General features: G+C 39.7%; 1 protein-coding gene across 17 annotated transcripts in view; it reads left to right on the plus strand.

The window, feature by feature from the left end:
• CELF4 (CUGBP Elav-like family member 4) overlaps window positions 1-13,272 on the plus strand; it is a 708,055-nt gene that overhangs the window by 376,070 nt on the left and 318,713 nt on the right. The window lies entirely within an intron of this gene.

Genomic DNA, 13,272 nt, shown 5'->3' on the forward strand with positions numbered 1-13,272 from the left:
AGATCAGGGCAGTATTCTCCACTTACTCCAGCAGGCAGTGGTAGCACCTGGAGCCTCTCCCACAGTCCAAAATCACTGCAGACAGGCAATCACTGAAGTCAGAGGTGAGATCCAGTCTGTGTACTGAAGTAACATACTTTTGAGTACATTTTAAGTACCTAATGAAGCAGGCTTGCTGGAGTAAATCCTTAATTTCTCCATCTAGGAAATTGGGTTTGCATAATTTAGTTGTTTAAATTTAGGCAGCCAAGAGCTCCCTCTGGAGGTTTCCAAGCATCCCGTTCCTCTGCATGGGCACAGCCAGGCACTTGCTTCAGGAACATAATTTCAAGATGTACCTGTGATTTCAGCACAAGCTAGGTTTTCCCATTCAGGAAATAGGGTGTCCCCCAAATTTTCCAATTTTTCCTCTAGAACTAAAGCTAAGATAGGGAGCAAGGCCAGCTGGAAAGGAACATCATTTCTGCCCTGAAGTCAGGCAAGGCACGCGATATCCTGAAACAGATCTGCTTGTCACTGGCAGCAGCACAGTGGCTTATCTGCATGTGCACACCATCACACACCTCTGCATACCCCCAAGACCAGCCCAGAACACCTGACTGTAACAGGATGCGAACCAGCCTACAACTTTTGCAAGAGGGGCAGAGATGGGGGTGCTGACCTCTTAGCTCCCTCATGGAATAAAATTGTGTCTGGGGAAGTTCAGCCTAAACATTGGGAAAAGACACCCACTTCACTAAGTGGGTGTCCGCTCACTGGAACAGGCTCAAAAGAGCACCAAGCCTGTCATAGTTAAAGGAGCATCTAAACAATGCTCCACATCACATAGACAAGTGTTAGATACACCACAATGATCATTAAGGGCCCCTTACAACTCAAGATTTTCCATTATTCCATGGCTTTCAGCTCTGTCCTTCCTTCTTTCCTTCCTCTCTGTGTAAAGTACTGTAAAACCAGCATTATCTGTGCCTTGATACCTTGGATTCACAGAGCTTCCAACAAATATAAATTTCCCTTTGCATACACCCTATTTAATCAAAACCTTGCTGGTTTAAGCAGTCTGTTTTATTAAATTACCAACCTATGAAGCCATTAACTCAATTAGAAGCAGCAGTTCTGTAATCTTGAACAACCAAGGGGTAATATTGCAGTGGAAAATGTTATGCAGGTATGGCACGTTATAATAACAGTGAGAGCTCATATAGCATCTTAAAACTTTACAATTTTGTAGGAATAGTATCTAATTAATCCTCACAATGGGTCCTGAAGGTACAGATTACTGTCTAACCCCTTTTTCCATGGAGGAAACTTAGTGGGGAAGGAGATGATAGGTAATAGACTTCAGGAAAGCATAAAAGGCTGTATCTTTCCACGGTCTACATTCACAGTAAGAAGGTTCCCCAAACTGCTGCTTTCCTTCAGAGCAAATCAGCACCAAGTGACCATCTTCTCCTTTTCTTGTCCCCATGTTTTAATGTGTAATGAGTAATTTTTTAAAAATCTTTTTTTTTTTGGAAGGAGTAGAGGTAGGAGTGTAAAAGTAAATAACACCAAAATATTATTAAAAGTTAATATTAAAAGTAAATCATACAGAAATATAGATAATAAATAGGAAACTAAGCCGGGCTTGATTTGAATTTGAAAAGGAAAGTGACAGATTTAGGATCAATATATTCTTTTAACAAAATAATGAGAGGAGAAAAAAATCTGAAAACAGTGAAAATCAAGTAATGTTTCTAATAATTAGCATTGCCAACCATAAAAAAATGCATCAGTCATAAATTATCTCAAGCAATCCTGTATGATAATATAAGTAAAGGAAGTTTATTTTCACTATTTTGTTTTCTTTGAGTGATATTCTGAGCATTAAGAATTTTCTTTCATTCTGGAATTAAAATTCTTGTTGAAAAGTTGCTCCAGTCCAGAAGTTGAGGATTTAATGAAAGCACCATATGTCAGGAGACTGATGGTAAAGCCCAAAAGCTAGAAGCTCTGGCAGTGCTTGTAAGTTGGGCTACCTCAGGGTTACCTTTAAATGCAGAGAGATTGCATTTTACCCTTATTCAAAGAATTAATGAGTAGTTTATTTAAAATAGATTATTAAAAAAAAAAAAATCCCAATGATTGTTCTCAGTGGTGATGGCTCCATTTTATCTCCTTTCATATTTACACGATGTTGCACCCAATTCACACTACAGAGAGAGAAAGTACAATCTGGCCCAAATTTTAAAATATTCTCAGCACCCAGTGGACTAAAATCTTTTAATTATCTCTCTGTGCATTTGAGAACATCCTGCATTTGAAAGAGAAGGCTCCTTAAGTAGTGTGATTTCTTGCTCAGTTTTCCCCTCTGCATTTTTTTTTTTACTGTCAGCATCACATCTCAAGGCTATCTCTGCACTGTGATTTTGGATATATCCTGCTAGGAAGCACAAGCCTTGTTCTCCCCCAGGCTGGTTCAGACATGGCAGTGTTGCTTGGGCTTGCCACCCATCTACCCAGGAGCACCAGAGTCCAGGAGCTCAAACACACTCAGCAAAAAGTTAATAGCCACAGCCTCCAGAAAGTTCTTAGCTGAACTTCTCATGTCTCTGACCAATGCTTCCTCTTCTGCCACAGCACAAGAAGGGGAAGGAAGGAGAAGAGTGCTGCTGGATGCAGCTCCTAGTGAGACTCCTCTGCTTTACCTCTTCCAGCTTAATCCAAGCTGAACCTTCTGTGTGAGCAAGTGAGGGGGTCAAGCTTGCAAGCAAGTGGGAATGGGGGTGATGGGGGAAGTAGTAAATAACTTTAAATAACTTGGAGCTATTGGCTGTGATGCCAGAGGTGGCACGCTGCTTCCAGCCACTAACACATGTGGACAGGTGAACCTTTACACCAAATCAATCATCATATTTATTCTAATTGTATCGTAATAGTCCCCCAGGAGCTCAGTTCAAATGAGCTTGACATTATTAAAATTTTAATGCCCAGTTTTCATAGCTGAATGAATATTTAAAGGGTATGTCCCAGGCTTAAGTTATGATGATGAAGAAATTAATGGAATGTCTTGTTTAATGCTTTGGTACATGTTGATGCAAAAAAAAAAAAAAAAAAAGAAAAAGTGGCTGTTCAAGGCAAAAAAGAAAGAAAGGCAATATTTAGGCATAATTAGAGGAGGAAAGCATCAGTGATGCATTAGTATCAGACACCATTTTTGTTAGATAGCTCTCAGCAGAGGAGAAATATTTATCATTCAGGAGGGGTGGAAGTCAGGGTGCAGTCAGGAACCAGAAGAAAAGCAACTCCACATGAATGACAGATCAGAAACCAATCTCTGTGAGTCTCTGATCACATCCTTACATAGCAGAATGAGCTTGCTAGCCTTTGTTGCCTGGAACAGAGAGAGAAAATCAACGTTGTTACCCAACCAGGGTGTTTGTTTATTTTAAGTACCCAGATCAACTTTGAAGGATGGTATAATTAATCAGCAAGACTCATCAGTCTGGTAATTATCTTACATATAATTGTCAAAACATAGGACCAGATGATACAAGTTACACATAGATGGGAGTGAGAGGTAGCTCCTTTTGCACTGGAGGGCCTGATACAGGCTGAAGCCAGTACAGAGAATTGCACTGAGAGACTGAAATCTGAAATGATTGTGGGGTTTTATTTCAGTGTTTGTGTTTGGGGTTTTTTCAATCCTTCTATCCTTTTCCCAGTTCAATAAATATTTGGGAATTTATGGATTTTGGGTTTTCCCCTTTTTGAAGGCTCTATTAAAATTTGTAAAGTTCCAGCTTGTGCTTATTAATTTACTGTTAGAAATTGAGGACTAACGTGAGCATCTGGATGGGCTTAAAATCACACTCTAAATGCATTTCCAAACTGTGAAGGAGTGCAGAAGAAAACGTTAATACTCTAAGTCCCTTGACAGAAGATTTGCTCTAAAGGGGCACTATCAAAACTAAGATAATCTTATTCTTCCTCTGAATGTTTCCTTATTTGTTTTCTTTTTTGTAAAATTATTTTTTATTTTCCTTTTGCCAGCTCAGGAACACCAATCCAATGCACAGCTAAAGGGGCTTATCATCAGAACAAACTGTTCACACATCTAATTTGAGATGTGATTTCAAACCAGCTTAGACAAGTCAGTGGTGAAGGTGGCATGGCTGCTGGGGGTTCTTCTCAAATGGAAGTTGTTTCAGGCTGTCTAAAAAAAAATAAATTAAATTTTATTTCTTTGCTAATAGAACTGAAAGGAGAGCACAACCATAAGACCTGCATAGGATAGGGATACATATTTAGAAGGAAGATCTTGTGCTGCAGAAATGTCAGAGCATTCTGCTTGGAATATGTTTAGGTCTGGCCCTCCTGTCACTCAGAACTGTTGTAATGGTCTTCTCTCTGTTGTACTACACCAAACAGGTGACTCTAACCTTTGAAAAAAGGGAAATTATGGTAGGAGGAAGAGAGTGAACACACTAACCTCGAAAGTAGGATCAGTGGTGGGGAAAAATACCTTCTGGCTCAGAGTGGATCTGGCCCGGTAACACGGAAAACTTTGCTTAACCTGGTGAGAGCCTCTTTCAGTTCCTGGGGAGGCTATGTTTAAAGTCATTCTCTGAAGCTACCTGCACATTTAGATCAGTGAGAGAGCCTGTATTTCATGGTCCTGGCAGTGCGTGAAAGCAACTAGTTAATTTACACAGCTTACTCAGTTGTTTGTTAAATGGCAATGCTGTGGAAAATATTTCTCCATAGGCAAAAAGGCTGGCTGTGGTTCTTATCTTTGTGGCCAGGCATACAAAGCTACAAGCACAGAAGGTCTAATCTTCTTGGATGGACGGTGGCCAAGGTCTTTTTGCACTCAAAGCACTGAAGTCAATGGAGCTCAGCCTTGCCTAAAATCTGCAGAGTCAAGCCAAGCAGCCATTAGTGGCAAAGGCAATGTTGGGGTCTTGCTTCAGAAGAAGAGATAAAGCATGGAGAGGGAAGAGCACATCAGGAAAGTTCCAATAGCCAGAGGTCATGGGCTCAGGATAAGGTGGAGACAAGAGCAGATGTTCATCTCCTAGTGAGGGAAAAAGGGTTATGTCTACAATGCCTTCAGGGATACAACTGACTCTCTGATCTGATTGCTGCCCTGCTCATGTCAGTGCTGAGGAGTCCCCTGGGCTCTGTGTGACCATGGTGTCCCCCACATGCAGAGAACAGTCCACCTGCCAAACAGACAGCAGCAAAATAGCACCAAGAGCACCTATGGGACCACTGGGATGTGAGGTCTGAGGCAAGAATTTCATCTGGGAGGTGAAGACAGAGATCCACCACAAGAACACATTAGCTGAGCACACACTCCAAAACTTATCCAGGACCCTCAGCACATGTTCTCATCACTCATTTAAATGCTGGTTGAAGTTGGATATTAGGAAACATTTCTTCACCAAAAGGATGGTCATTCGTTTGATAGAAACAGGTAGACTGCCAAGGGAAATGATGGAGCCATCATCCCTGGAAGTGTTCAAAAATCTTGTAGATGGGACATTTGTGGGGCACAGTTTAGTGGTGGACTTGTCAGTGTTGTATTAACAGTTAGATTTGGTGATCCTAGAGATCTTCTCCAACATTAATTATTCCATCATTCTATGACTACACTGTTGCTCTGCCTTAAAGGAGTTTGGGATCACAGGATCTAGGCTGAAAGAGAATGAGGTCTCTTTCTCCTCCATTCATGCTTAGTTGGCTAATAGAAAAAGTTAAGGATAGAGAAGAATACTTTTTGAGAGAAGCTGTATGGGTACATTTTAAAATTGGATGCAAATTATCTTGAAATAAACTCATGAGGGAAATGAGAAGAAAGATGGGATTGTGCAAAACTTTTCCCTACTGATACTAGGGAAGCAGGGAGGAAAGGACAGCAAAAGATGGACTTAGTTTTATATTAGAATTTGATGTGTTTATGAACAGAATTTCACATTGTGGTTGCTCATGATATCAGCAGAAAATGAGATTTAATGAGCAGCATGTTCACTCAGGAGTTATACCTATGCTGTCAGGATACACATAGAAATAGACTTTTTTATGTAGCTTAGCATGACCAGAAGGCCAGTCCTAGGACACTTTACATGCTTGAGTGTACTCACAAAATGTTCAGGGATTTCTCACTCATGTAAGGGGTCTGGTGCTACAGACATCTTTTCAAAAGCTATCACCCACCCTTCTTTTCCAGGAAAGAAAGGTCAAGTGCAGGAGCCAAGCAAGATGATCAGGGCATCATTTTCTGTCCTTAGTTACTAAGGTATCTTGTGGCAGCACAGTCTAGTGAGTGAAAATAGACCTATTGAATGCCATTTTTACAGTGTGACTGCCCAAATCTTTAAGGGAATCTCCTGATGTCTTTCACATGGAGACTTGCATATGAAACAATATTTATAAGATATAAATGCTAAAAAAAAAAGAAAAAAAAAAAAACCAACCAACCGAACAAACAAAAAGCTAAAAAGGCAATCCTGTTTCTCTCATTTTGGAAAATGTGGCTTTGCTCCAGGTATCCTGTGTTTTGTCCTCAAACATGCTGAAGACTGAGTTCTTCCTTTACCCTACCCCACTTCATTTAAAACCAGAGACACCATAAGATTAAACACTGCATGCTCAGTTACCCCAGGAAAAACAAAATTATTTGTTGTATTGAAAAGGCTCTAGTTGCCTATTAACAAGAATAGCAGTTTCTTCAAACTCAAGCCCAAACTATTCTGTGTGGAAGAAGTTTTGTATTTGAAGCCACAGGCTTCTGCACTTGAGCAAGAGCTAAACTGAAGCCCCTCTAGATTCATCTACACACAAGAGAAAAGGAGAAAGATGAATTGATAGTTAGACAGATGGGCTATAATGTGTTTTATATGAAATATAAAAAATACTCTTAGAGAGCAGGGATGGTCGGCGGCAATCATTCTCATGGGTAGCCATCAGAGCATTGACTGATTTGGGAAGGTCAGACCTTTCAACGGGGTTTTTTCAAATTTCACACATTGCCATTTCAGGTCTTCTCATCTATTTGTGTACCTAGCTATGGCACGCATCTCAACAGGCAGGGAAGAGGGTGGTGGGAAGAACTGAGTCCTTTACCAAGATGAAGTTTGGGATAGTCATTTCAGAGGCAATGTATTACTAGCAAGGTAAACCTATGTGATATATTTTCGAGGTTTTTTTTGTTTTTTTTTTTTTAAACAAACTTTTTAAAATACTTCCTCTCCTTACTCTTTTGTTAATTCAACATTGTATCAATTCACAGTGCCCACAGTAAATGTGGTTAATGTGTAATTACACATCAATCCATGCAAACACAGCACTTACTACTATTCCCATGGGGAGATGTTTTTGCTCTATGCATTACAGCTGAAATTGACAAATACTGCATTCTACTTGTGTAGCTAACCTGTGGTGAAGAAACCTTCCTGTTTCTGTAGCATTTGGAGAAATTTCTGTGAGTTGAGCACCTGAGCCCTGACTTTGGGTTTTTTCTTCATAGAAAGGAGATTTCTTTGGATTCACGCTTATGGCTATCTAGTTTAGATCATTGTAATTCAATTATGTCACTCAGAATCAGGTACAGAGTGATTTACTTGAACTTTGCAATTACACAGACACAATTCAATTGTAGGTGATTTTCTTGGCTTTTCCAATTTTGATACTGATATACTTTGCATTTCCTTAGGGCCCTCTATCAGGGCAGATTTTGTTCAATGCTTTAAGAATTATGACCCAGTCCCATAAACACATTCCTGCCAATACCTTTGCTCACATAAATAGCTGTATTGAATTCAGAGAAATTACTGTCATGTACGTGGCAGACTCAAAAAAGACTCATGGCAGACTTAGCTGGCATAAATGGTAAAATGAAACTCCTCTTTGTGTTCTGGGAAGAGATTTTAAACAGAAAAACCTGTCTCACCAAAGAAATAAATAGTAAACATATTTTCTGAAAATTTCAGAGCAGATATTAAGCTATTCCTAGCTCCAATTAACATCTGAGCTATGTTATGATACCATCAAGAGCACCATGTTATTTTTAGGGAAGAAGTTGCTCTGAGATTTTTTTTTATTATGCTAACCAGCAACTACAGAGATGCAGGAGTACTCAATAAACATTTGCTAAGACCTGCTAGCTGGCATCCTTTATGATTAGGTCACAGCTGAGTTTCATCATCAATTTAGGGAGCTGACGCCTAACACTATACAGTATCAGTGAGCATATAATGCTATTTGTCATTATATCTGTCCACATAATTCAAGCATAAAAGTGACTGGATGTTTGTTTGTTCATTTAAACCCAGAATATAGATACCTTTTTTACCTATCAATCACCTTCACAGTACATGATGATATGTTTATCTTCACTATGGAGAATAAAAAGTTGATTAAGACACAGTTGTAATGACATGTCCAAAATCACACAGAAACTCAATAGAGAGCTGGAAACAGGCCTTGCCAGAGGTTAGAACCTACTTCTTTACACTCTTTGGAAAATTCCAGAAACATGGGCAGCAAAAATCCTTTCATCGTGGCTTTTGATAGAAACCAAAGACCCCAATATATCCTCAAGGAGTATTCAATTTTTAAGACCTCTTAGGATGGTGGAAAGATTATTATTATTATTCAGATGATCACCAGGAAAATCTTCCATAGTTCTTTAAAGCACACAAGCTCTAGAATAACCTTTTGTCTTCTGAAGTGATATCATCCTTAAGCACAACCAGCAGATAATCTCAAACATACCTCTCTTTTCTTCTTGGTCATGATCTTCCTAACTATTAGTGGCACTTAATTCATCTTCAGTAATTTCCTCATCCTTTCCCTTTTTCTTCCTTTCTCAGAGCACATTTAAGCTATTCAGGACAGCTCCAAATTTTTGAGGGAGTTCTTTTTCCTTTTTTTTTAATATCTCTGTATTTGTCCATTCTCAAGTAGAGTTTTAGATCTACTTAAAAACACAAGATACATTGATGAGCAATGAAAAAGCGGGTGAGACAAGAAGGGTGGTAGGAACAGTGAGAGGAAGAAAGATGGAGTCAGTGAGAAATCAGCTGTCTATGCTTCCTACTCTTCTTTCCCAGGTGATCCTTCTACCTGTTCTAAATTAATATCAAAGCCAGAGGGAGCAGAGAAAAGTTGGTGGGGGAAAAAAACAACTTTAGGAAAAGAAAAATCATGATGCAGAAAAGCGTTTGTCCCCTGTATAATTCCTGCAGTGGCCTGTAGCTGATGATGCTGAGAAAAATACAGCTGCAAGCTCTGACATTTCATTTCTGTGGAGAATTGAAAAAGGGCTTGCTATAATTCATCGCTTCTTGTAACTCAAACCCTTTTTGACAAGGGTACCTGTGCTGTCTTTTAACAGTGGCACCACAGTGGCTGTAATTGGACATGAAAAATGATGTTGTGTTTCTGGTTGCTGGGAGAATTGGAGTAGGGGTAGGTGGGGCAGTGGCAATTTGGTGTGAGATGGTGACATCTGGCATAATTTGGATGGGTTGGTTTTTGGCAAAAAAAAAAAGAAGGACAACCCAAAAGAAAGGGTATGAAGCATAGCAATTATGATCACCTTGCCTAAGGTTTGCAAAGGTGATAGTAAAGATGGTATTCATCATAGATGAACATGCAAAGAATCACAGGAAAATGAGAAGTGTGATGCCCATGAAGTTCTAAGCCCACCATCAACACAAATATTTATGGCATTTGTAGAAAAAGGACACAAACACTCTTCCTGAAATAGGCCTATTCACAGCTGCAGCTGTTCTTCCCAGTACAATTGGGGAACTGGAGCTGCAGGCTTTTCCTGAGTCCACACTGGAACCTGAGACACAGGTTTTTTCTGACTCCACACTGACTCCACAGTTGTGCATAAAACTCTGGTGTGCCATTCTCTCACCACCTCTCTGAAAACTGTGCCTATATATTTAACCAGAGATCCAAATTAATTATTTGACTCTTGCCTAAATCTCTGTGCCTCAGTGGAACTCAGCACATCTTTGCTACAAAATTGTTGTTGAGCGAAGCACTTCAAATTAAATTTTTAGTCAAAAGGGACTTGGAATCATTAATGATGACAAACATTATCCTGATTTATAATAGTTTTATAACTATGGAGCATTCTGGTACCATAAAGTTTGATATCTCCATATTATGGAAAGAATAGAAAATTTTAGTCGGGTCTTAAAGGATGGTAGAGAATTTAAAGATGAGATTAATGCTTTTGGGACTAACAAATGCTAAAACAATTTACTCCTTCCTCCGTGGCACCCCAACATGGATAATATAGAACAAGGAAGCATGATCATATTTCAAATGAGAGCACAAAGAGCATCCATGAGCAGAGGAGAGAAGGACCACTGAAAGGACAGGAGTGTTAACACATCCCAGAGGAAAGCCGAGCAGTGCATTCACTCCATCTACCAGTTCAGATGTTGGGTCAGCCTGCCCTAAGCCTTTTCCCATGCAGCCAAATCCCTTTTGAAGCCTTCTAGTGACAGAGTTTAATAACACCTTACAGCCACCTCTGTAATTTCACAGATCCCACGTGGATTGCCTGATGGTATTAATCAGATTTGCTGTCTGGCAAATATTCTTTCTCCTGTCACACTCTCAGGGTCCACCAAGACAGGACACATATTAAAATGTCCATATCAGTATTTCCCCAAACACTCTTCAAAAGGCTGCATTTTGGAGTATAAACTTTGGTTTCATTCCACTTAACTTATGGCCATTTTCAGATAAAGAATAAGCAGGGAACTTCAATATCTGAATACCCTTCTCCCCAAGAAGGCATTTCCCCAGGGTAAGAAAGCTACATTGTTCTGCCATTTTATTTCCCCCCCTTAGCCCTTTTCTAGTCCCCATGACAGGTCCTTGCTCCCAGAGTGTCTGTATAAAAAAAAAAATCCATAGATGGAGAAAGGAAACTTAATTATTTTCCTCTCAGTGTTCTTCCCTATAATTGGTGTCTTTCATGTCAAGATGATCTCAATTTGTATTATGGGCTCCGTTCAGGCAGCACTTTCTCTTTGGTCTATAAAGAAATTGTCAAGTGTATAAATCATAGTGTACATTAAATTACACTAGCCTTTTACTTATTAATTTCCCCAGTTTTTTCTTCCTCTGTTGGATGCTTATTTTCTCACTCTTTTTTTTTAAACTGTCTTCAGAATTGACTGCTTTTTCTCACTCCTCAATATCAGAAAGAAAAAAAAAAAACAAAACAAAGAACCAAACCAAAATAAAAAATCAACCAAAGTCCAAATAGATATTTGCCTCATTTCATTTTTACTAAAGTGTCTGATAATGTTCTCTGTCTTGTGCAAACTGACTTCATTCAACTCAAAAAGAATGATGAAATCTGTCTAGTTCTTCTCAAGGCTGGATCCAAAAGTTACTTGAGTTCAGTGCAAATTTTCATGGACTTTAGCACAATTCAGATCAGTACCTATGTGGGTAGATTTGTGGGATGTTCTGCATCTCAAGGCTGTGTCCATTTGGACTCCAGACTTTGCCTCTTGAGCCTGTATGTTGCACACCTCCTGTAGATTCCTGGCTACTGAGACTATTTCTCTTACTGACTGCTTTGGATCAGGTCCTGGATGTCTTGGAATGAGCACTAGGGACCTCTGACCCTCCTCCTCTGACCATAGGGGCTGGATTAGCCATAGGGTTCTCATCAGGAGCCCATAATTTGGCATAAGGGGCAAGTGTTAAAAGTAATCAGGGGTCGAGTTAGATATTGGTACGTGGATGGTCAACACCAACCTGCTGCAAACATGAACAGTTAGAGATTGAGCAGCAGAGGGAAGCAAGCAAGTAATTAACTTCATTATCCTGCACATGAGAGGCAAGGTGGGGTTCATCTCAGCTAAATCTAAATGCAAAGACAATCTCCATGATCAGTAGGAAGGAACAGAAACAGCCACTGCAAAAGACCATACACAGTTTATACCACAAACACCAAGTTTGAGAGTGTGTTAGAGTTACACTTTCTACACAGTTGGAGTTACCTGCAGGGTGTCAGATCTCTGAATGTGTGTAACAGCTAGCTGCTCATATGTGGCTATAAAGAAGCCCTGTGGCAAGATATCTGTCCTGCTGCTGCTGCTTCATACATCATGTCCGCCCTGCTAATATCTTGTGGTACCTATGTAAGCAACTGGTCTTTGCAGTGGCAGAAGCAAGGGCTGATACAAGGTTTAACAATTACCAGATTCTTTTAGGTTTTAGCACTTCAGCTATCTGATTTTGTTGGATGGTACAGGAGAGCAGAAACTGCTCAGTAGCATCTGTAGCCATGGATCCTTCTCTTCCAGAGTGTGTAGTCAGTTTATGGATAAGTACATTTTCCTCTAGAGACAACAATAGAGCAGGATCTGCTAGGCTCTTCATCATCTTAACCTACTTGTCAGCCAGCTTGATAACTTGTTGTTACTAAAAATGTGTGCAGAGCAATTAGAATAAATATAACTTATTATGAAGCACTTTCCAAAAAAAAAATAAAAGGCAAAAATTAGGAAAAAAAAAAAAAGGAAAAATAAAACTAATGGCCTTGCTGCCCAGCTATGATTAGTCACAAATAAGGGATGGATTAATTTCCTGAAGGCATTCTGTGATATTCATCAACCAATTTGTGGTCTGACTTTACTGGGAAGGCATATGTTAGGAGATTCCTATTGCCTTCTGACCTCATGCTCCTTATGATGCTTGTTTGAACTTGTACTTTCTTTGCTGGTTGACAAATCAAAAAGATATTTTCATTCTGTTCAGAGGTGGTCACACATAAGATATTTTGAATAGTCCATCTGCACAGGGTATTTATTGCTTTATGTGACAATAAGTATAAGGTAGGGAAGGGCATTCAGACTAAATTCTTAGCTGGTTCTGATCCAGTCTGCATCTCTGGCTATTGACGGGAGGGGTATACCCTCAACCCTGTTCTTCAGGTACCCACATCATGTTAGGCACCACCAGTGAAGAACATTATGAGCATCTGTTGCCCTGTCTCCTGGGAGTGAGCAGCTCTGGGAATAGTGATGCTCCCCAGTGATTTTGTTGAGTGAGAGAGGGATAATTTGAATAACGGAAACATACTTGCAACACAGTGGCAAGGTTTTTAAACCTACTTATATTGTGACATACGAAAGGAAAAAGATATCTGAAAAATAAATAGAAGGAACATCTGATCCTCTACTCCCAGAAAATTCTCAGTATCCAATGCTCCTGGAGCCATGTGGAAAAATTAGACCCAAATGC

This window comes from Lonchura striata, chromosome Z (assembly GCF_050655825.1).
Source record: "Lonchura striata isolate lonStrDom1 chromosome Z, ASM5065582v1, whole genome shotgun sequence".
NCBI lineage: Eukaryota > Metazoa > Chordata > Aves > Passeriformes > Estrildidae > Lonchura > Lonchura striata.